Below are 21,325 nucleotides of genomic sequence, written 5' to 3'. Positions count from 1 at the left end.
CCTCTACTCAAATCAACAGACCTTCTGAAAAGCACTCAATAATAAATGAAGCCTGCAAAATAAGGTCTTTCTCAGGGAGTTATTTGGCAAAGAAGGCATTGAAGCCCCTGCTAGCCCACATCATCCAGTTTTAAGCTCATCATGACAACAATATTAAGCAAAAAGCAAATTTGTAAAGGAAAATAATAAATATATACAAATTCTGGGAAAAACTGTTCTTGATAATTGCATACAGTACGCAATTACATTCACACCAGTGAAATATGGGAGGCACTGCTTCCGATACAGTATATACATGGTGGTAAGCAAAAGGTACCGTAGGCAATTCTTCCAGAAACAGCCCGATAACCTGTTCATAAGTGAACTAATCTAAGATAATGATCATTTTGTATGTCACCAATTAGCTTTGTTCAACCAATCTAACTTCTGGCCAAGTCCAAAGAACAGAACCGTTTCTAGTAACAGCTGTGACACGTATTTTTGTAGAAGATGCTGCTTTAAAAGCTGACAGTATAACCGCCATAATTATGGAAGGCACTGCTTCTGATAATCTCATACAAAGTTAAGAAAATACAATTTATAGTGAACACTGTCACTGATAAATATTCACAGACACATTCTCAATGACAAACAGCGATATTCCCTACTTCACCCCTCTTGCTTTAAACCAAGAGGTTACACAAATCCATTTTCAGTGTCCATGTGCAATAGCCAACACATGGCTGCAATGATGGGTTTGATAGCTGAAAAAACTTTGGACCAATTAGAAGAGAAGAATAAGGCACATAAGCCATACGGTACATGGGAGAAGAAAAGCAGAATTTCACAAAATATAATTAAATTTCACTAAAGGCTGGCTTTGAAAAAACATTACCCTCTACTCAAATCAACAGACCTTCTGAAAAGCACTCAATAATAAATGAAGCCTGCAAAATAAGGTATTTCTCAGGGAGTTATTTGGCAAAGAAGGCATTGAAGCCCCTGCTAGCCCACATCATCCAGTTTTAAGCTCATCATGACAACAATATTAAGCATAAAGCACATTTGTAAAGGAAAATAATAAATGTATACAAATTATGGGAAACACTGTTCTTGATAATTACATACAGTACGCAATTACATTCACACCAGTGAAAAATGGGAGGCACTGCTTCCGATACAGTATATACATGGTGGTAAGCAAAAGGTACCATAAAACCTTTTCACATTATGGAAGACTCTGCCTCCGATAATACTTCAGGATTAGAAATACAATGTAACAAATCACTTCTTCCAGAAACAGCCCGATGACCTGTTCATAAGTGAACTGAACTACGGTAATCTAAGCTAATTATCGTTTTGTATGTCACCAATTAGGTGTGTTCAACCAATCTTTAACTTCTGGCCAAAGAACAGAACCGTTTCTAGTAACAGCTGTGACACGTATTTTTGTAGCAGATGCTGCTTTAAAAGTTGTATAACCATCACAATTATGGAAGGCACTGCTTCCGATAATCTCATACAAAAAAAAAGAAAAACATTTATAGTGAACACTGTACTGTCACTGTTAGAAATACCATACAGTCTTTGCAAACTGCACCTATAATATAAAAAGATTGTGTGTCAGTGTCACAGAGATCCAAACTCTTTCCTACAGCAAAGGAACTGTAGGTGCCAATACTGTAGGAGTCACTCCACTAATTCCCTGGAAAACGGGTTGACTAGGACGGATTTTAAAATAAGTGCATCAGTGTGAGGTGTACCTACCATGACCGTGTACCGTGTTTTGACATTTCGTTTTAGTTCTCAGCTAAATTAAAGCGGTACAAGAGTTTCTCGGTTTTTGGTAAAAATCTTCTAGACATTAAATGTGTTTAACATTAAGACATTTAAGCCTTTCAAGACATTAAGTGCTTTATGATTTAGAGTTCGTTTTTCATTGCCCACACGTCACCCGCCAGGTTGTTGGCACAGTTCTGGATGGTCCAGGCAGCTTCGGCAAACTGGTTCTGCAGTTTCCAGAACAGCTTGGTGTCGGAGTCTGGCGAGCACTCTCGGATGGCGTTCAGGTGATCCAGCAGAGCCTGCATGGTGTGGGAGCCGGAGCCAAACATGATGTGGCGGAAGGGCGTGTCTTTAGGCGACACGTAGGGGGACAGGAGGTTAGCCTCCACCTGTGGAGTGGGGAAGGTGGGATCTCAGTTAAATCAGTGTAGCAGTACTGCACTTTGTTACATCACTGTCCAACAATGAGGATGCTGCAACTAAGCAGTGAGCCCGGGGAATGGCTCTTACATCTGAGGTGTTACAAAGTAGATTTGTGAAGCCTGGCTCAGAAGATTTTCAAATGCTATTGAAATGAAAGCCATGCGATCCAGGTTTTTCACCTTGAAAACATAAAACAACCATGCTCAGTCATTACGGTCGTGCCTCTGTTAGATGATGTCCAAACCACACTCCAAAATATGAAAGTCACCGGCCTCGTCGTTTCACTGTTCTGGGACCAATATACATGAAAAATCTTTTGTTAAGGCAAACGCGCTATTCCAATTACTCCTGAAAATCAGTTTGGTAGTTTTTATTAAAAAGATGAATGAAAACATTTTTGGACAAGTTTTTTTTGGTGTTCTTCTACAAACATTTTAAAGAGTTTCTCACCCAATTAGAACGAGGCCCCTCCGAAAATGAACGGTGAAAAGTTTGCTTGTCTGTTAGCCAGTGACTCTATAATGTAAGGCATGGTGCAACTAATGAGTGGAGTCTATTCAGAAAGCAAGTGGAATATTTTAAAATTAGATTTTGAAATGGTTTACTTTCTGAAAACACAATATATCATCGGTCCGGGTAACCACTGTTTATACAGATATGATTTAATTACCTTCCTAGCACCACCCATTGGAAAGGAAGCCAGGAAAGAAAGAAGGAGGTGAACAACAAGTGATTGGTCACCTTGGCGGCTAACCACTAACTAAATGGCTGGTCAGCGTTCAGTAACGTTAGTGTTTGCAAACATTAGCTGGCTGACCACGATGGCCCAAGACTCGGAGAAGACAGCAGAAATGGGTTGGTGGAATGCGGTTACCCTCATGATGCGGTCGTTGATTGTACAGCACATTTCCACATCGCCCAAGTTGCTATTCTGGATGTCCACGGTCAGGTCAGCAGATGCACGGGCAAAGGACCCGACTGAGGAGTTAAGCCACTGGACGGACAGCGCTTCCATCTGAGTTCCGGAAACGGCAGACTGAACAGGAACAAAAGCAATGATGTCATGACAAACAATCACATGATCAATAAATACACAGGTTTCAACAGCCATACCATTTCATTTTCTACATTCAATTACTGGAGAATCAACTTCCTTCCAGAATCAACAAAAATTTACCTTGCTTTGTTTGTATGCATCTTTGCATAGAGTGAATATTAGACATCAGCTGTCCCTGCCGACTGTTAAAGGTATGGCTATATCATATCCCATTCACTCCCATTCATTTTTGTGAACTTGGCCAAATTTATCATTTTTTATAGTTCAGTAGACCATCTGAAAATAGTTAATGCATTTATAGCTAACCTAAACTTTTGATTTCATTCTGGTCTTCCTTTATATCAGACAGCAGGGAGAAGTTAATACGAATGTGTGCTGTGTAATTATGTATGTCAATACACAATACAAATTAGCGGAAACACTTTTCTTCAGCCAAATTCCAGAAGAATGTAATAGCTGTAGCAGGACGGCAGGCTAGCCTGAGCCCCACCGATACACTCGGGCCCCACCTGCTTCAGCTGGTAGACGCGGCGGTTGACCTTGGCCACGAAGAGGCGGAAGTGGCGGACGTAGCGATCCACATCCAGCCTCAGCAGGTGGTCGTGGACGAGCCGGAGGGCCATCCGGCCAGCGAACTGGGCGGCGGAGGCAGCGAGCTGGGCTGTGCGCTGGGCCGTGGCGTAGTCCAGCTTTTCTTTGGTGTCCAAGACGGTACCAAAGTAGGGGTACTCTCCAGAACCCTAATGGAGGCGTTCAGAAACACACCCAGACAGTTTCAATGCTGAGGAACAGACCAATGTACGCACACACAAAATGTTCAGATGAGCTGTTGTTCCTGAACAATTCATTTTTCTCAGATGATTATGTTCCAGATGACTCACTCTGAGATCAGCGAAGCGGTAGGAGACTGAGGGGATGCCAGAGAAGGTCATGAAAGGGTAGGCAGAGTCGTCCATCTGCATGGGCACCATCCTGAAACCTGACGGCACACCACGATTTTGAGAGCAATGGAGCTCGCTGAACCGCCGGGTCAGGACAACCACAGCAAGCTAGCCTTAAAGCCACAACCAACTAACCAGCCCTTTTCATTTGGGGTTATGCATTTCATTTTCTGCAATAGCATTGCTCAAAAATATCTGCACTCCAGATGCATGCAGGAATACACAGGCAAACTGTAAATAAAAATAAAATGATTAAAATCAAAACCCACTGAAAATGACATGGTTCCTGAATTAATTTCAACTTAATTTACAGAATTACCAATTGACATCCAGAAGAGTAACAGTAATATACTCTTTACCACTTTAAACAGACTATTCCCACACCCATAAGAAAAAAAATAAAAAATAAATACACATCCTGAAAAGGTTACCATTCAATCACAGAACTTTAGTCAGAGTGTTCACACAAAGTGTGTGTGTGTGTGTGTGTGTGTTATACCAGGGCCTACTCACACTGCCCGCTCCCAGTCTGACCCGGCCACTTGCTCATACAGGGACTTCTCTCCGGGTTTCTCCCCGATGGGGCTTTTCATCTGAAATGGGAAACAGAGTTACAAACCTCCAGCTTTTGACAACCGCATGCATGTTAGGTACTATCATCAGGATGGTCACCTCTCTCATTGTGTTCTGGACCAACTTGTAAAGCAGCGGACTGGCGGCGGCTTTAAATGTCTGTTGCCCTGGGGAAAAACATCAGAAGAAGCGTGAGTATTGGAAACAGTATTTGACAGTACATAGAAGATTGGGAATTCTAACTCACCAGTAAGAGCACCATCCAGATTGATATACGAAAACACTTTCAAACCCAGACTGGTCAAATATCCCTACAGCAGGAAACAAGGAAAAACTATTCACAGGGGTCCATACAACAGACTGACTGTAATTGAACAAATCAACTTGTGCAATTCTCACCTCCAACCACTCGGTGGCACCAACACTCCCATACTCGCCAGCACTCCAGCTGGCAAAGACTATGCTTCTTCTGGGCCAGAAATCCATCCATCCATCCATCCATTATCTGAACCCGCTTATCCTGAACAGGGTCGCAGGGGGCTGGAGCCTATCCCAGCACACATTGGGCGAAAGGCAGGAATACACCCTGGACAGGTCGCCAGTCCATCGCAGGGCACACACACCATTCACTCACACACTCATACACTCATACCTATGGGCAATTTAGACTCTCCAATCAGCCTAACCTGCATGTCTTTGGACTGTGGGAGGAAACCGGAGTACCCGGAGGAAACCCACGCAGACACGGGGAGAACATGCAAACTCCACACAGAGAGGCCCCGGCCGACGGGGATTCGAACCCAGGACCTCCTTGCTGTGAGGCGGCAGTGCTACCCACTGCACCATCCGTGCCGCCCTTGGGCCAGAAATCACCTACAGGAAAGAGGGAAGTGACCATGAATATGCATTGGACAGCTGCACCTTAGTCAAAAATAAACTAACCCGCGATTCCCACTGATGGACTAACAAAAGCTCCCTGAATAAACTCAAATCTGGGATTAGCTCCAGGATAGTGTATTATTCCACACACTTTATGATGAAGCCACTGGCCAATTTCACAGTGGAATGACAGTGTACTTGCAAAGAGGAACACCAAAGAAAAAAGTCTTTGATGGGTCACATTGATTAAATAATCTGTATTGTGTCACTCCTATTCCTCACAGTTGTCTCTGGTAACTCCAAAGCCCTAAGAAGACTTAAATGTGTACACTAGTGTGTAGTGATGATTATACACTTAACACAATGAAGATAAATCAGAAACCAAGTACTATTCAAGTATTTATTGCATGTAATATTGGTTCATGTAGATGAAAATAAGTAAACAGATAACAATATATTGTGAAAACAAAAATAATAGTCTCTTTTGGAGAATAAAGTCAATATCTATTGTGGCCACCCTTTGCTTTGCATTTAATCGTTCACATATTTTTTTTTTTCTTCACTCGTTAAATCATTCCAAATGGTTTGAAGTTCATTCCAAAGAGATTCTTTCGATGTTACAACAGATTTATTTATCTTGGTATCCAGCAAATCCCAGATTTGCTCAATCGGATTAAGGTCTGGACTTTGAGTGGGCCAAGTCATCACTTTTATGTCACCAGATGATTCTTTTCACCAAGTGACCAACCGGCATCATGTAAGGCTACAATGTGGCTCCGAACAATCTCAGAGAGCTCCTTCCATCGTGTCATCCTGTTTAAAACTGTGACACTGCTCAAAGTTCGTGTTACCTTAAATACTGGAACAACTGAATAATGTTGCTTCAAAGCAGTTTAAACTAATTGTTTAGCATCAACAATCATGGAATGAGCCTTCAAACATGCATTCATGCTCTGCAAAAATCAAAAAATCAAAATGTAAATTTTTCTAAAAACGAAATTCAGTGTTTCTGTTTATTAGCCATACTTTTACCCCAATGTAATTGTGGGAATTTATTTTTTCTCATTGCCTACAATTAGTATTGCTCAATACATTTTCACCAAAAATGATTAAAGAAGTAATATCTTAGGACCCCTTTTAGACAAATGTCATGGTGTATAATCATCACTGCACACTACTGTAGGTGGCAGACTTTGCTTTGCCATATTATTTGCAATCTAGCCTTTTCCCTCTATAAAAGAAAATACAAATAAAAACTACTGGCCAAAAGCCTTGGCCACAAAATTACTTTGCTTACTTTCATAGATTCAGTGATTATGGGAATTAGGTCTGTAGCGTAGTGATTAAGGTAAATGACTGGGACACGCAAGGTCGGTGGTTCTAATCCCGGTGTAGCCACAATAAGATCTGCACAGCCGTTGGGCCCTTCAGCAAGGCCCTTAACCCTGCATTGCTCTAGGGGAGGATTGTCTCCTACTTAGTCTCATCAACTGTACGTCGCTCTGGATAAGAGCGTCTGCCAAATGCCAATAACGATAACAAGGTCTTGTCGATAGAAAATGGTCCTATTGAGAAAAGCCAATGTGAAACTTCTCCATTCCTATACAACAAATCAGCGTGATGTCACAACAGCAAAATAATCAGTTCAAACTAGCTAGCATTACTGGAAACCCTATGACTGTAACGTTACCACGAAAAGTAGGGGTTATCCTCCCTTTTAATAATCGGAAAAAGTCTAATCTACTGTGCGCCTGATTACATTTGCCATTACAGTCCCAAACACAACACGATTTTGGCATAGTTAACTAGCTAACTGTTTCTACACAGGTCTGATTCAGTCGATTTTGAAGTAACCTGACTCTGTTCTGCCGCTGAGTGGCCATCCAGAAGTATCTTAACGACCCGTTTACAAACATTCAGATTTGTCCTATACAAAGGTTAAAGGAATGTACTTGTGGTTGTTAGTGATCTGCAGTGTCATCTTTAGAGTGCTTTATTTGTATAAATTTCATATGGATGATAACTAAATAAGCCATCTGTTGAAACTGTCCAACAGTGATGAGGGGGAAACTCTTCAACCACCTCCAATGTGTAGCATCAACCTAGGTGATGTACAGCATCATACCACCAGAACATTCACCATACATCAGCTGAGGTGGATGATTTTGACAATTAAACTGGGGGATGACTGGATGAGAGACAGACCTGCAGAACCTCCATGCTCTACCATGCCCTATCGATAGTCTTACCATTCTTCACCATGTCTGAGATGGCATGGGCAAGCTCCAGCAGTATGCTGGTGCCCACTGTTGACTTGGCGTAGCCAAGGACCCCAGGAGTCCCTCTGGGCACCAATCACGACATAGCGATCTGATGGGGTGAGGGGCAAACAGTACTTTAAACCCAACATGCTGTAAACCTTTTCTAAGGGTTTAATGTGAGGGGCACTATTGGAATGGTTGTGAGGAAAGCGATTACTGGAGCTGGAACTTAACTACTGCTCATTTGAACTCCTTAAGAGAAGAACAAGGGTTTCAAGGTACTTTGCCTACATCACAAAAATCCATCCATCCATCCATTATCTTAACCCGCTTATCCTGAACAGGGTCGCAGGGGGGCTGGAGCCTATCCTAGCATACATTGGGCGAAAGGCAGGAATACACCCTGGACAGGTCGCCAGTCTATCGCAGGGCACACACACCATTCACTCACACAGTCATACCTACGGGCAATTTAGACTCTCCAATCAGCCTAACGTGCATGTCTTTGGACTGTGGGAGGAAACCGGAGTACCCGGAGGAAACCCACACAGACACGGGGAGAACATGCAAACTCCGCACAGAGAGGCCCCGGCCGACGGGGATTCGAACCCAGGACCTCCTTGCTGTGAGGCGGCAGTGCTACCCACTGCACCATCCGTGCCGCCCATCACAAAAACAAAATACACAATTCATATATAGAGATGTCCCATATGGGTGATCGAGAGAAAATATCCAGATAAAAATATAATAAAAATAATAAAAATAGACAACTTGAACAGCAACAACATGTATGATCTTGAGCCAAATGACATCCATTGTGGATATGGGTATGGTCTGTCATCAAGCTAGTTAGAAAATGTAAAAATGAAACCTCTTCTATTATAATGCAATCTCAAGTCATGTCACATAATGCACAGCAGTCCTATCAGAGCGGCTGTATATATACCTGCAGGCACAAAGCTATAGAACAATGAGAGTCTAACCACTTCACCTCTGATGCCACAAAGCAGGATTACCGAGTTAGCCAGATAACTGCACAGAATTGTTTTTTAAAAGCTGTTCTGGGTCTTACTCTGGGTCTTATCCAGCAAACACAGAGATTCTGCGTCATAGAACAGGCCCCAGGACACAAGCTCAAGTACCTGAATCAACAAATCCCTTAATAATCCCCAAAACATTGTGAATGCGCCTCTCCACAAGGACATTGTTGACTTCCACTGTGACCATGTCGTTTTCACCGCCCAGATTGTATGTCAGGACCCCAGACAGATATCCTGCAGACCAAGAACTAGGAGCACTGAGGCCACCCATTTTCCTGCAGGGAGGGGAGAGGGACAAGGGTCTACAATGAGTCCTGGCAGTGCATTTTGGATGATTACAACAATATTGTTGTTCGCAAATGTATGATTGACACTGTACTCCATCAATCACTGCTTAGAAACAGTTGCTGTGTCAGACTTCCTCTGACAACTGGCAAAACAGACACTTTATGAATGTCTGAAGGGGGAACATGTTATTATCTAGTCCATTCCCCAAGCTGAAGACAAACTGGAAACGTGTCTGTTGTGCATTAGACTGAGGGTGACCACAATCGCAGCTTACAACAGATAACATGTCTAGTCTATTAGCTGCACTTAGCCGAGTGATGGCACATGCTGGAAATTAAATGATAGACTGCGTCCTTGTGTATGCGAAGAGAAAACCTAGTAAAAATACGAGAAACAAATAAGAATAGGAACAGAACGGGTAGATGTTACACAAGGTTAAGCTGTGCAGGTTCAATATCCCATAACGGTGCAAAGTTAGCTAGCGTACACAGGGCAAAACCCTCCTGGTAGTTAAAGTTAGACGTCAAGTTAGGTTAGTTTAACATTAGGTCAAACTAGCCAGGCAAGTATGTGGACATACCGGAAGATTTTGGCAGCCATGTTGGCGGTGATGGTCTGAGCAACAATTTCTGGTAGGCCCGAGGACTTGACCGGGGGGAACTGCGTGTGGTTGAAGGAGGGGAACCCTGGTGTGTAAGGATCCCCAGACCCCAAATGGACCTGAAAATATGAAGCGTACAATAGTGTTGAAATGCTTTCCACCTTGATTGTCCCCCTTACGTCGTGTTCAGACTATGAGCAATTTTGGTCGACGGGTTACCGGAAGTCCATTCATTTTCTATGAAGCTGAGCGACGGCCAGCAACACGGGCAACTGAGCGACAAAAATCGGCCGATAAAAGTTACCCATGGCTTAACTTTTTGCGAGCATCCCCCGTCAACAAGCCAATCAGAATCTGAGGTTTCGTATTTGTCCAACCAATATACCTTGTTGTAAATAATTGTTCTGCCTAGTTTCAGTTCGGAAAAACAAGGAACAGCTTGTGGTGATGGTACAACACAACCAGGTTTTATACAATGTTTAAAAAATAAATAAATAAAAGAGTACAGGACAACCACCTTAAAAATGATGTTGGTTGTGCAATGACCATTGCCAAGTTTAATACTTTTTTAGTAATTTCCTATAGGTTGAAAAAAAAAAACACATCGCCAGGTAAAATTGGTGTAGCAGCACTAACGTTAGCTAATTAGTGTAATGGTACGTATGTCACATGATAATCAGTGTCATAACACAAGGTTCGGGTATCGCACTGCCAAAATCGTGTCGACCCCAATACTCATAACATTAGATTAACGTTTCATACGGCATGGGATGGCTATTACTAATCTATTTGCTCAGCGATGATCGGTAGCTGGTAAGATAGCAACCGAGAAAGATATATCTCTAACTACCGAAAGCAAGTAATAATTATCGGTCACATTGCACAACCACAGGAATTGAACAATAATTTATATCGTAAATGTTATATTGTGTATTGCCTTTCTTCGCTTCAACAGAAAATTTGCATCTGCACAAGATCACAATGAGGAAACAACGGGAAGTTCTTGCCCCTCCCTCAGCCTACTGCACTTCCTAGTGCGACCAGTCAACCAAATCACTCGTAGTGTGAATACGGGGTTAGAGTCAAATGGCCACTTCCATGATGACTAATAACCACAAAAGTATGACAGATGCCAATACGTCCTCAATACGTACATGGCCGTAGAGTTCAGTGCTCTTAAAGCTATAGTCAGGAAAGTCTTGGTAGATCAACACAGCAGCGGCTTTCAGTTTGGCAGCATTGGTCACCTATAAAAAAAAGAAAAGAAAAGAAAAAAAAGGTCAGCGAGTCAGCGATGCCTGCAACTGGCTTGTAAAACTTTTTTTTTTGAATAAGAATTTACAAAAATGAGGGAAGGGTTTAACAAAAAACAAAAATTTTAGCAAACAAACTGATGACAAAACAAATGGAAATATACTGATTAATAAAATGTATACAAAGACATAGACAAAATGAATGCATTACAAACTACAACTTTCAAATGATCTGGAACTACAATAGTAAACTGAAGGGATCTAGTTGGACACAGACAAAAATGTTTTCATCTAATTTTCCAATAACATTCTAAAATCTTGACAAAAACGATTTCACAATGCAACTAGAAGTTCCGTAGACCATCACTCACCACTGGAGAACTATGCCTTGTAAATATGTAGATATGTTGGGACACTGAGATGGGTAAATTATGCTAGGCTATAAGTTGAATTCCATCTTGAATGTATGTCCAGATTGAATAACTGGGCTCTATGCACCGGTTATTTCACCTACTTGTGCTACGGCATAGATTTAGTGCAAACCATGAGGATAAATAGACAATTTTACCCCCCAAAAGTACCAAATTTTGGTCATACCTCTTTTTGAATATTTCCATATGACCTTGACCTCTGACCTATATATTTGTCATTTGAGATATATGCCCAGTGTCAAGCGTCAATTGATACTTTCTTTGTCTCAATATATAGTTTCAGTTATGAGCAAAAACATGTTTTGTAAGATGGCCGCCCTATATGACAAAAAGTAGGTTAAACGAGCAAAATAGTGGTTGGTCACACTTTCTAGGTTTTTATATGCTATTTGCACTAGAGACCATTGGAGAAACACAATGAGAGTATTAAATATGTTCTGTAGTTATTGAGAAGTAAATGTTTTAAATGTATCATTCTATTTTCAACTGGTTGAGAATGTTCCCTCGTAGTGCGTCACATAAGGATAACCACTCTCCTTATTCCTCCCCTATAACTCATTAGCTAGCTAGTTTGTTTTCATAAGGACATTATAGTCATGCTTTTATCTTAACTTGGCTAGCTAGCAAAAATGGTTATTGGATAAGTCAGCAACCTTACCTTAGTTATTGATAGTTGATATGCTAAGTTAGTTAGCTTGTGAAAATTCAGTCTCCCCAGATGAGCACGTATCATGTAGACAGCGAGGGTAGCAAACAATACGTGGAAAGTGGGAGCACAGTCTGTCAATCATAGCTAGTTGACAGTTCTCATTACCACTCCCAGACAGTTTGGGTGATCTTTTATAGTGGGACATTTAGGCTTAGAATAATACGTTTTAAAATACATTTAAATGACTGAATAATAATTTAAAAAAACATTATGCACATTTGTTTTGTTGTTGCCTATAGACAACTGCCAAGTGTCATATTCAACCACCATGTAACTCCTTTAAGGCTATGTTCCACCAAAAACACATCTTTAGCCTTCCAGAGGTACATACTGCAATTATCATGAGGTATGGACTTTCAGAAAGTACAGTACAGAGGTACAGAAATTCTGACAAATATGTAAATGAGCTCATTTGCATAGAATATTCAAGATGGCGGAAATGACAAATTAATATTTGTAGCAATCTAAACCAACTAAGATTATTTTTTTTGATTATACTTCTTTCAGATTCCAAATAAGACATGTTTGAAGATTGTTTTGAGCCATTTCTCTTTTCTTTTTTTAAATCACTTGAATCCAAATTGTAATGTTTAGAGAAATTTTGGATTTTTCATGAAGAAAAATTATTAAATTTCAGGATTGAACAATGAGATTTGTTGTCACGTTTCAGGTCTGTCTCGCCATGTTTTATGTTTATTCATGTTGTCTTAGTCACGTAGTGTCTTATCATGTATTATGTTAGTCTAGGTTCGTCATGTTGTTTAGTTATGTTTCGTTACGATTTATTTTCTTGTCATGTCTAGTTATGTTTAGTACGATTATATTACCTTGTTATGTTGATTGGTTATCGTCTTAGTTTCGCTTTGTGTTTTGTTTTGATTTATGTTTATTGTTACGTTAACTGGTCGTTGTTTATGCATACACTTTAGATGTCTTTCCGCAAACCTTGCGTTCCGCCTTTTCTCTCTCTCTCCTTCTGTCATTCACTCCCTAATTGTTTCCATTTGTCTATTTACTAAAACTACTAACGCTAGATCAGGATTGGGTAGAAACTAACAAACTAATCATGTGTTCATGTTACCTTACGTTTCTCGTGCATGTCATTTACTAATTTACTAATGCTAGGGCAGGATAGGTTTATTACTAACGATTACTAATCTCCTTGTTAAACTTGTCATCCATCACACCTGTTCCATTTCCTTGCTATGCTCTAACTAATTGTTTACACCTGTCTACACCCGCATTTATAGCCCAGTCGCGCAACTGTTCTTCGCGAAAGTGTCTGCCTCTAGTTTTACTACGCAACTCTTGAGCATTATTTTCTGATTGATTCACGTTAAGATCCAAGCCTGTTTTACCGACCATCGTTATTGATTTCTGTTTCGTTGACCATTGTTTGTTTTTGACCACGTCCTCGCCTACCGTCTTTGTACTTTTGCCTCGCTGGTTGTTTTATGGTTTCGACTTCCGCATCGCCCTCGACTACGACTCTGCCTGCCGTCCGCCTGTACATCTGCCCCGCTGACAGCTCTCCTGCTACCAGACCTCCCTGCACGTTTACCGACTACGAGTTTGCCTCTTCCCTCGGCACCGTGCTGTTTGTTTGTTTAATATTTGTTTGGCTGGATCTACGTGTATGGACATTGATTGTTTTGATTACTCTCCAGGGAGTCGTCCCGAATAAAGCCCTGACGGGACTTTAACCTTTGTTTCTGAGTCGTGCATTTTGGGTCCAACCCCCACGCACCCGTCTCATTTGTGATGTTGTATCCGCACCTAAAGCTTATAAGAATTGGCTCAAAACACTCCTGGATATGGAGTAAAGCTTTGCAAAGTTTCATAATGATAGGATGACTATGCAATGAAGAAAAATAGTCCAGAGTCCTGCAATATCATCCAAAATCAGGTTGAGAAAAATCGACTCCAAAAATGGTACAGTGGTTTCGCATTTCATTTGGCGGTCCTGCCTCCGGAGATCTCGCAGGCAGTGGGAATCCTTTTGTATTTCCCCACAGTAATTACTTGTTGTTCACACAACCACCACCAGATGGCATGCGTTTGCGCACTAATCCACAATGGTCAGACCTACTTGCAGGTTCCGACATTAGGGGGGGGGGGGGGGGGCAGCAGTGCCCTTTTTCATTTTTTCCCAATTTATACACAACTCGGATAAAGTCAATTTAGGAGGATACATAGTCCATATAAATCACCTTGTGAAATCACACTCAGATGGAAGAAATAAGCTCAGCTGTTGTAAGCAAGCCATCTTTGTAAGAAGAGCATTTAGAAGGGAAAGTGTTTTTTTCAGATGGAGCTAGCCAATAGCACTAACCCATACAATTTGCTTTTTAACAGTAGCCTACTCGCCAGTAGAACGATAAAAACAAAAACATACGATTATGGTTATATACAAGATGCAGTGGTAGATATACCATAAACACCTACCCTACATTTGCCACCTGGTGGTGGTTGTGTGAAAAGCAAACCCTAAACCACTATGGATTATGGGCAATCTTTCTATAAATCACTTCTCTGCCTGTTACAGGCCGAAATGCAACATGACCGCCCCTACTGTCGGAAACTCGCAATTTTTACTGCCTTTTACTACCTCAAAATTGTTACTGTAGAGGCAAACGGTCAAAGTCTACATTTGTCGGGCCGTCAAATGTATCAAAACATTATACAGCTGCACAGCAATTAAAGCTCATTGGTTGAAAAATGGTTCCAAATGCCACAGCCAATGGCATTCTGGGGGCTTATTCTGATCGTGTTCATTCATGTGCTGCCCAAATTGCAGTCCAGACAAGCAATCACTAAATGTGTACTATTGCTTATTATCCAAGCGAAGACTACATATCCAGTTATAAAACAATACCAGTTTGTTATCAGTAGCAAAAAGCAAATTAGCTATGGTTAGCTTAAATATCCACTTATGATAAAATATAGGCAATACGAACATAGTAGCGATTGTACGAGCGTTGTGCTTCAGGTGGATATTTGTACATTCGGGAAGCTTACTAGTAATGGCCAATTTGCTTGTTATAGCGAACTGGTTTTCTAACTAGATAAGCAATAGTATACAAAGTTTCAGTGATCACTTGTCTGGAGTGCAACTTGGGCAGCTACACGTTCCTTTTGTCTCTACGTGTTCAATCATTCGTGACCTTTATTTCTCTCAAACTGTAAGTTACAGTTGCATCGTTTGTGGTAGACTATCATATCTTAGTTATATAGCCAGCTAGTTATGCAGCCAAATAACTTGCGTGCTCACAATATAGTTGATTAGCTAAAGTGAAAACTTCAAAAAGACAAAAACTATAAATAGCATTGTTTAGCACACCAAAGTCAAGATTTCATAGTGACCTGTTCAGCAAACATTTTCTTACAAGAACACGAGAAAAGTTGGCAGGCTCTGTTGCGTTTGTCTCTGTCAGCTTTCCAAAACGAGGAAAAGCAGTGCATGAGAACACTGAACTATATACTTACTGTATAATAACGCGTGTTATATTCATAGACTGTGGGTTGTGGTTTGTTGTTGCAATTCCTCTCTTGGCCGTTCGGAGTCCAAAATTACCTATTGTACCTTTAAGCAATGAAATGAATAAATAAATTGCATATATTTTGCAAAAGATGCAATATTTGTTTTGGTATTTTTCAGCAGCTTGATTTGTAATCCCCTCCAAAAGTACTGGAACAAAAAGGCTAATTGCTTTGTTTTTGCTATACACTGAAGACAATTGAGGTCAAAAGATGACAGATTCAAATTCCAGCTTTTATTTCCTAGATTTGTTAAACAAAATCACCTTTGTATCAGACCACCCAACCAGGAAAAATACTGTAATCTCCTGTACATCTTTTGACCTCAAACTCAATTGTCTTCAGTGTATAGTTAAAAAGACTGCTATACTATTTACTTTTGAGCCCCATATTAAAACCTTACTAAATTCTCAACTTTCTCAATTTTTGCAACCAAAGCCAAAACCTCTTGGGAATTGGTTGGAGCCACTTCATATTGGGATTGGGACTGAAAGGGATGATAACATTCTTGCACTGAGATCTTGCCCCTTAAAGGGTTAAATTTTTATTCATGCATTTACTTAACCTTAATTATTTTACCAGGAAATAGTCCCATTGAGATTTACATCTCCGTCCTGGCCAAAATGGGTACTGGCCTCGTACCCTTACGGACGAAACAGGAGCCTCAACCAGTTCTACAGAGCGAGCACTCGTTTCCTACACCTCACCCCAGTCTCACCTTCTCTGCAAAGCTGATCTTGCCGGCTCTGAGCAGGACGACGGCCCCAGTCAAGTCAATTTTTCTGTCCGTCACATATTTGAAATCGTCCGGTTTGCCGTAGTGGACGTACAAGACCCTGCCCTAAAAGGCGAAGCAGTGTGGGTTATATTTCAAACATAGGGGGGAAGAATCATGAATTAAGTTTTTTAAAGTGGTACTTAGATCTGGGTTGTGCATTTTCCACTATACTAAAGTTGAGAATTTCAGGCAGCAAAATGAAAGATTCATTTTGACACATGAAAAAAATGATCGGAAGCCCATAAGCCAGTTGGATTAGCTTGGAATGGCATCTCATACCTAGCGAGTAGCAATTTTAAGACCCAATGTTTTCAAATAACAAATCGAGAGCTCAGGTATTTATTAGACGCATTTTTTTTTTATTGGTCTTCTGCTGCTGTAGCCTATCCCCATAGAGTTATGATAGAGTTATGATGTGTTCAGAGATGCTCTTCTGCATACCACTGTTGTAATGTGTGATTGGTGTACAGGTCAACCTAATAAAGTGCTCAGTGAGTGTAGTGTACACTAGCATATCTCCAAACCACCATGTTCACTTACAGGGATGGCAACCCTGCTGATACACACCTGTCTGGTGCCAGTAGCACTGTATGACAAGTACCCCCTGGTTACGCCGATGAGCTCTTTGCCAAACAGCACTTTGTTTGAGGAGTCACTATGAAGGGAAACAAAACCAATTACTTTCTTCAATTTTATGGCTACACCATCCAATCAGAAAAATTCAAATGACAGGGTTGGTTCATCCAAAACAGTATCTACGGATAATGACCTGGGGGGATCTGGATCTTCACGAAATGCTCATCGTTCCAAGGGCTCATGTCGTAGGTCTCGAAGGCCTGGCGACTTTATTTGCCAAAAGCTCATCTCCCTCGCTTCCTGCCTCATGGCTAGGCAGAGAGAGATCACTGAGAGAGAGAGAGAGAGAGAGAGAGAGAGAGAGAGAGCGAGAGAGAGAGATCACAGAGAGTGAGAGAGAGAGAGATCACAGAGAGTGAGAGAGAGATCACAGAGAGTGAGCGGAGATTCATACATTCACATGGAAAGAACAGCAAAGAATAGTAGTTAAAGGTATAATAGGTAAGATCTTTGTGTAAAAACATTGAGAAGACCACGGTAAATCGCTTCCTATCATTGAAAAAGGCTCACTGATATGTTAATTCAACCCCTGCCTGTGTTTAAATTCGAGTTTGAAAATATACAGTTGATGGCCCGACACCAAAACATTGTATAACTGTACAATAATTCCAGCTCATTGGTTGAAAATTGGTTCTAATTGCCATAGCCAAAGGCATTTCAATGTCAGCATATTTACAGAGAAGGGGGAGGGATAATCAGTGTGGTGGTTTGAAGGTGTTTGTTGCTGCTCTTTCTCTCTTGACCGTTAGATGTCCGAAATTACCTATTGTACCTTTAAAATACTGGATTGGAATGCCATAGTTTCAGATCAGATAACATTTTACAGCAGTGGCTTCAAGAACAATGTGAATATAAGCCATGTACTGCAAGCAGATCCGGGGAAAAATGCAAGATGACGAGATGAATAACACCAATTTGCGGCAATAATTTCCTCTGTTAGTATTTTAATTCTACAGTTATCATACTAGCTGAAAAATACTAGCAAAATTTAATTCATAATCCGCCAGTCCTAACTGGAATACTACTTTTAATGGTCTACATTAAAGTAGAGTAGAGTTAAGGACTTCAGCGCAGGACTGGAGATAGGCGATACCTAAGCCGGCTGCTGAAGTGTTCAGGCGTTAGCCTGTCCTGCAGCAGTTTCCGGATGTCACTCTGGTCCAGCCTGGTGTCCACTTCTTCCTTTGGCCCCTCTTCCCTCTCAATTCCGCAATTGGTCAGGCTACCCTGGAAGGTGAGAGAGTGAGCATGGGCATCAGGGGTGGAACCTCACCAGAAGGGCTCGGGCCGCCCTGCTATTCAGACAGACATGCTGAAACGGGAATGAATAGTGCCTGCCTTAACTGATTAAGCATTGTGTAAGAAAAACTTGCATCCCTCCACTAACACAGCTGGCCAGCCCTGATTTAATCAATACACATACCACACCAAAACAGTCTATTTTATATTTGCATGAAATAATAAATAATACATCACACACACTTAGAAAAGCTTTTAAAAATAGCTCTTTTCCATTCATAAATTTTTTTTAAAGGCATAAAGTTATTTTGTTATGAGTTCATTACCATATGCATTATAATTACTATTGCGTCCAAGGCAAATTATAACCAAAACAATTTTGATAACATTTACTATTTTACTGCACAGAAAGCAAACTGATTTACAAAGTTAACCTGGCTGGATTAAGGCTGGTTACTCCAAAAATACTGCACCTTATCGCTGTAACATCTACTTACTGCTTACTCAGATCAAAAAGTTTACCTTAGTCAGCCAGCTTAGTAGCCTAAGCTAGTAACTACTAGTTGTTCGTAAATATGCCAATGGTTTTTAAACAGCCAAGCACATTTTGTTATATGGACAGGAAACTGTATCCATGAATAGATGGTGAACAGGTATCATTTAATGCAGGGATCAGATATTTAAACAGGCGGCCAGCACTTGCAAAGCAAGTTTTCCATTAGCCATGCTTACCGCTGATTAACATCAGGAAGATGAGGAAGATACAGCAGAGGAAGATGACTCGTTTTTTCCAGGGGTTTACTTTCCTGGCTGAGGAGTCCTCCGTGTTGTCGGGGGCAGAATAGGGATCAGTCATGGTCCACTCCTCTGCTTTTAAAAAAGCCTCCCATTTACTGTGTCTGCAAAATATGTACTGTCTATTAAACATACTGCCTACATAAATTAGTAATGTGTTCCCGAATGCAGACCGTGAGTACACTGGATGAGAAAGTTGTACAGTTAAAATTTTATCTGTAGTATAGTGTACTTTTTCCATATAGTTGCACAATAGCATGGGGACATGTGGCACAGTCTGCAATATGCCTAGTATACACTACATACAGTGGACTCCAAAGGTATTGGCATCCATGATAAAAATGAAGAAAAAGGCTGCGTATAATAACGCAGTTGTGTTATAGTCAAACTATATACTTTATTTAAATTTACTTTCAGGTATCTTGTAAAAAAACCCCAAAACATTTTACTAAATTTAGATAAGCTCAGTCTAAAGGCAACAATATTATTCCATCATTGCCTGTTTCATATAAAAATTCAATATAAAAATTATGTAACAAGCATGCAAAATCACTGTCATTCATCACTATGAGAAATTCCAAAGAACTGTCAATTCAAGACAGACGGCATGGGTACAAGTCAGGTTATAGGTACAAAATAAATAAATAATTAAATCCCATCAAAACCTGAAGAACTGAAGAGGGGGGGTCCAAAAGCACATTCCCAAAGATATCAATGCTTCTGAAAAGTTCTGCATGGAGGAATGGTCAGAAATCCCTCCAAATGTATTCGCAAACCTTATCACAAATTATAGGAAAAGGCTCCTGGTTGTCATCTTACCTAGTGCACCTTTAAATATTATAACAATTGGTAACTGTACGGCTAGCCTTGTAATTCCAAATATAAAAAATGTGTTCATTTGCACGATTACGATTGTTTTCCACTCAATAAAACATGCTGTCATACCAGTTCTTTGGTTGCGCCTGTCTTCAGCAATTCACTGCACCCTCCATACGAGGTTCCCAGCTGAGCTCCTTATTAGAATGAACACATCATTTCCTGTAGTCACGTAGAACAGGTTTTTTTTTTAATCCTCGCTGATAATGCCTACTCGCATGTGATTGGTGTAAACGCTAACCGACTGTAGAAGTTTATCACTGCCCAAAATATAGAAAATAATGAATGGGGAAAATCAGGGGACAGGGTTTGTGTGAATATCTCTTGAATATCTCTCTTCCTCAGTCAACATTACCTTTTGCTCTATGTAGTTTGAAGCCCAAAATCCAACTTTCCCTTATCAACTGTCACATGCTGCAGTCTGAAGCCCAATTTATACCTCCTTGGCTCACGGCTCGCAGGCATGAGCCGTGGCTCACAGACGTCATTTGGAACGTCTCAAATGACGTCTGTGAGCCAAAAAGTCTTGGCTCCATATCTATGGCTCATACCGCCTGAAATTTCTAGCGGCTCACACCGCGTCATTCATGTCTTATAGCTTTGATTGGTTGACTGGCCTGGACGAGCGTTCTGTGTTGCTAGGAGACGAGAAGTTCCGTGTTTTGATCGGAGCCGAGTCAACCGATTCAATAATATGAATGGTTTTGAAGAGAGACTGGCGGAGGAGGTGAGGAAGTACCGTAATCTATATGACTCCAGCAGTCAGGATTATAAAGATGTGGTAGGAAATATGAATTCATGGGTCGAAATTTCCGAAACACTTGGTGTTGCCCGCACCCCCGAAGGCAATCCAAACGTCAAACGAGTGAAGGATACCGGGAGAAGCCTTCGCAACATGTAGGCTAAAATCTAAATAACGTTAACGTTCGTTAACACTATAATAAAGTGTATTATATTAATATTAATTAATTAGTTATTAGTTAATTATAATAATATAATATTATTATATTATATTATTATTACTATAATAATTTAACGTTAGCTACAGGATGCGTCAGTGAGCTGGTGTATTGAGTATAAATGCCCGGAGCTCATGCCTGTGAGCCGTGAGCCAAGGAGGTATAAATTGGGCTTGAATGTTTCAGCACAGCAGTTTCAAACACTGTCTTAATGAATTAAGAACACAGCTTATACATACTTATCCACAAATATTGGGGATTAGAAATTTCCCTCTACAGTGCGTG

The 21,325-nt window shown here is 40.8% G+C and overlaps 1 pseudogene; it reads right to left on the bottom strand.

Moving 5' to 3' along the window:
* Positions 1 to 1,901: 1,901 nt before the first annotated feature.
* Positions 1,902 to 19,266, bottom strand: LOC133126580 (transferrin receptor protein 1-like; annotated as a pseudogene).
* Between the last annotated feature and the right edge of the window lie 2,059 nt (positions 19,267 to 21,325).

The sequence above is a fragment of the Conger conger genome, chromosome 4 (assembly GCF_963514075.1).
Source record: "Conger conger chromosome 4, fConCon1.1, whole genome shotgun sequence".
Classification (NCBI taxonomy): Eukaryota; Metazoa; Chordata; class Actinopteri; order Anguilliformes; family Congridae; genus Conger; species Conger conger.
Note: the sequence above shows the minus strand (reverse complement) of the source record. Positions and strands in the feature narration are given on the sequence as shown.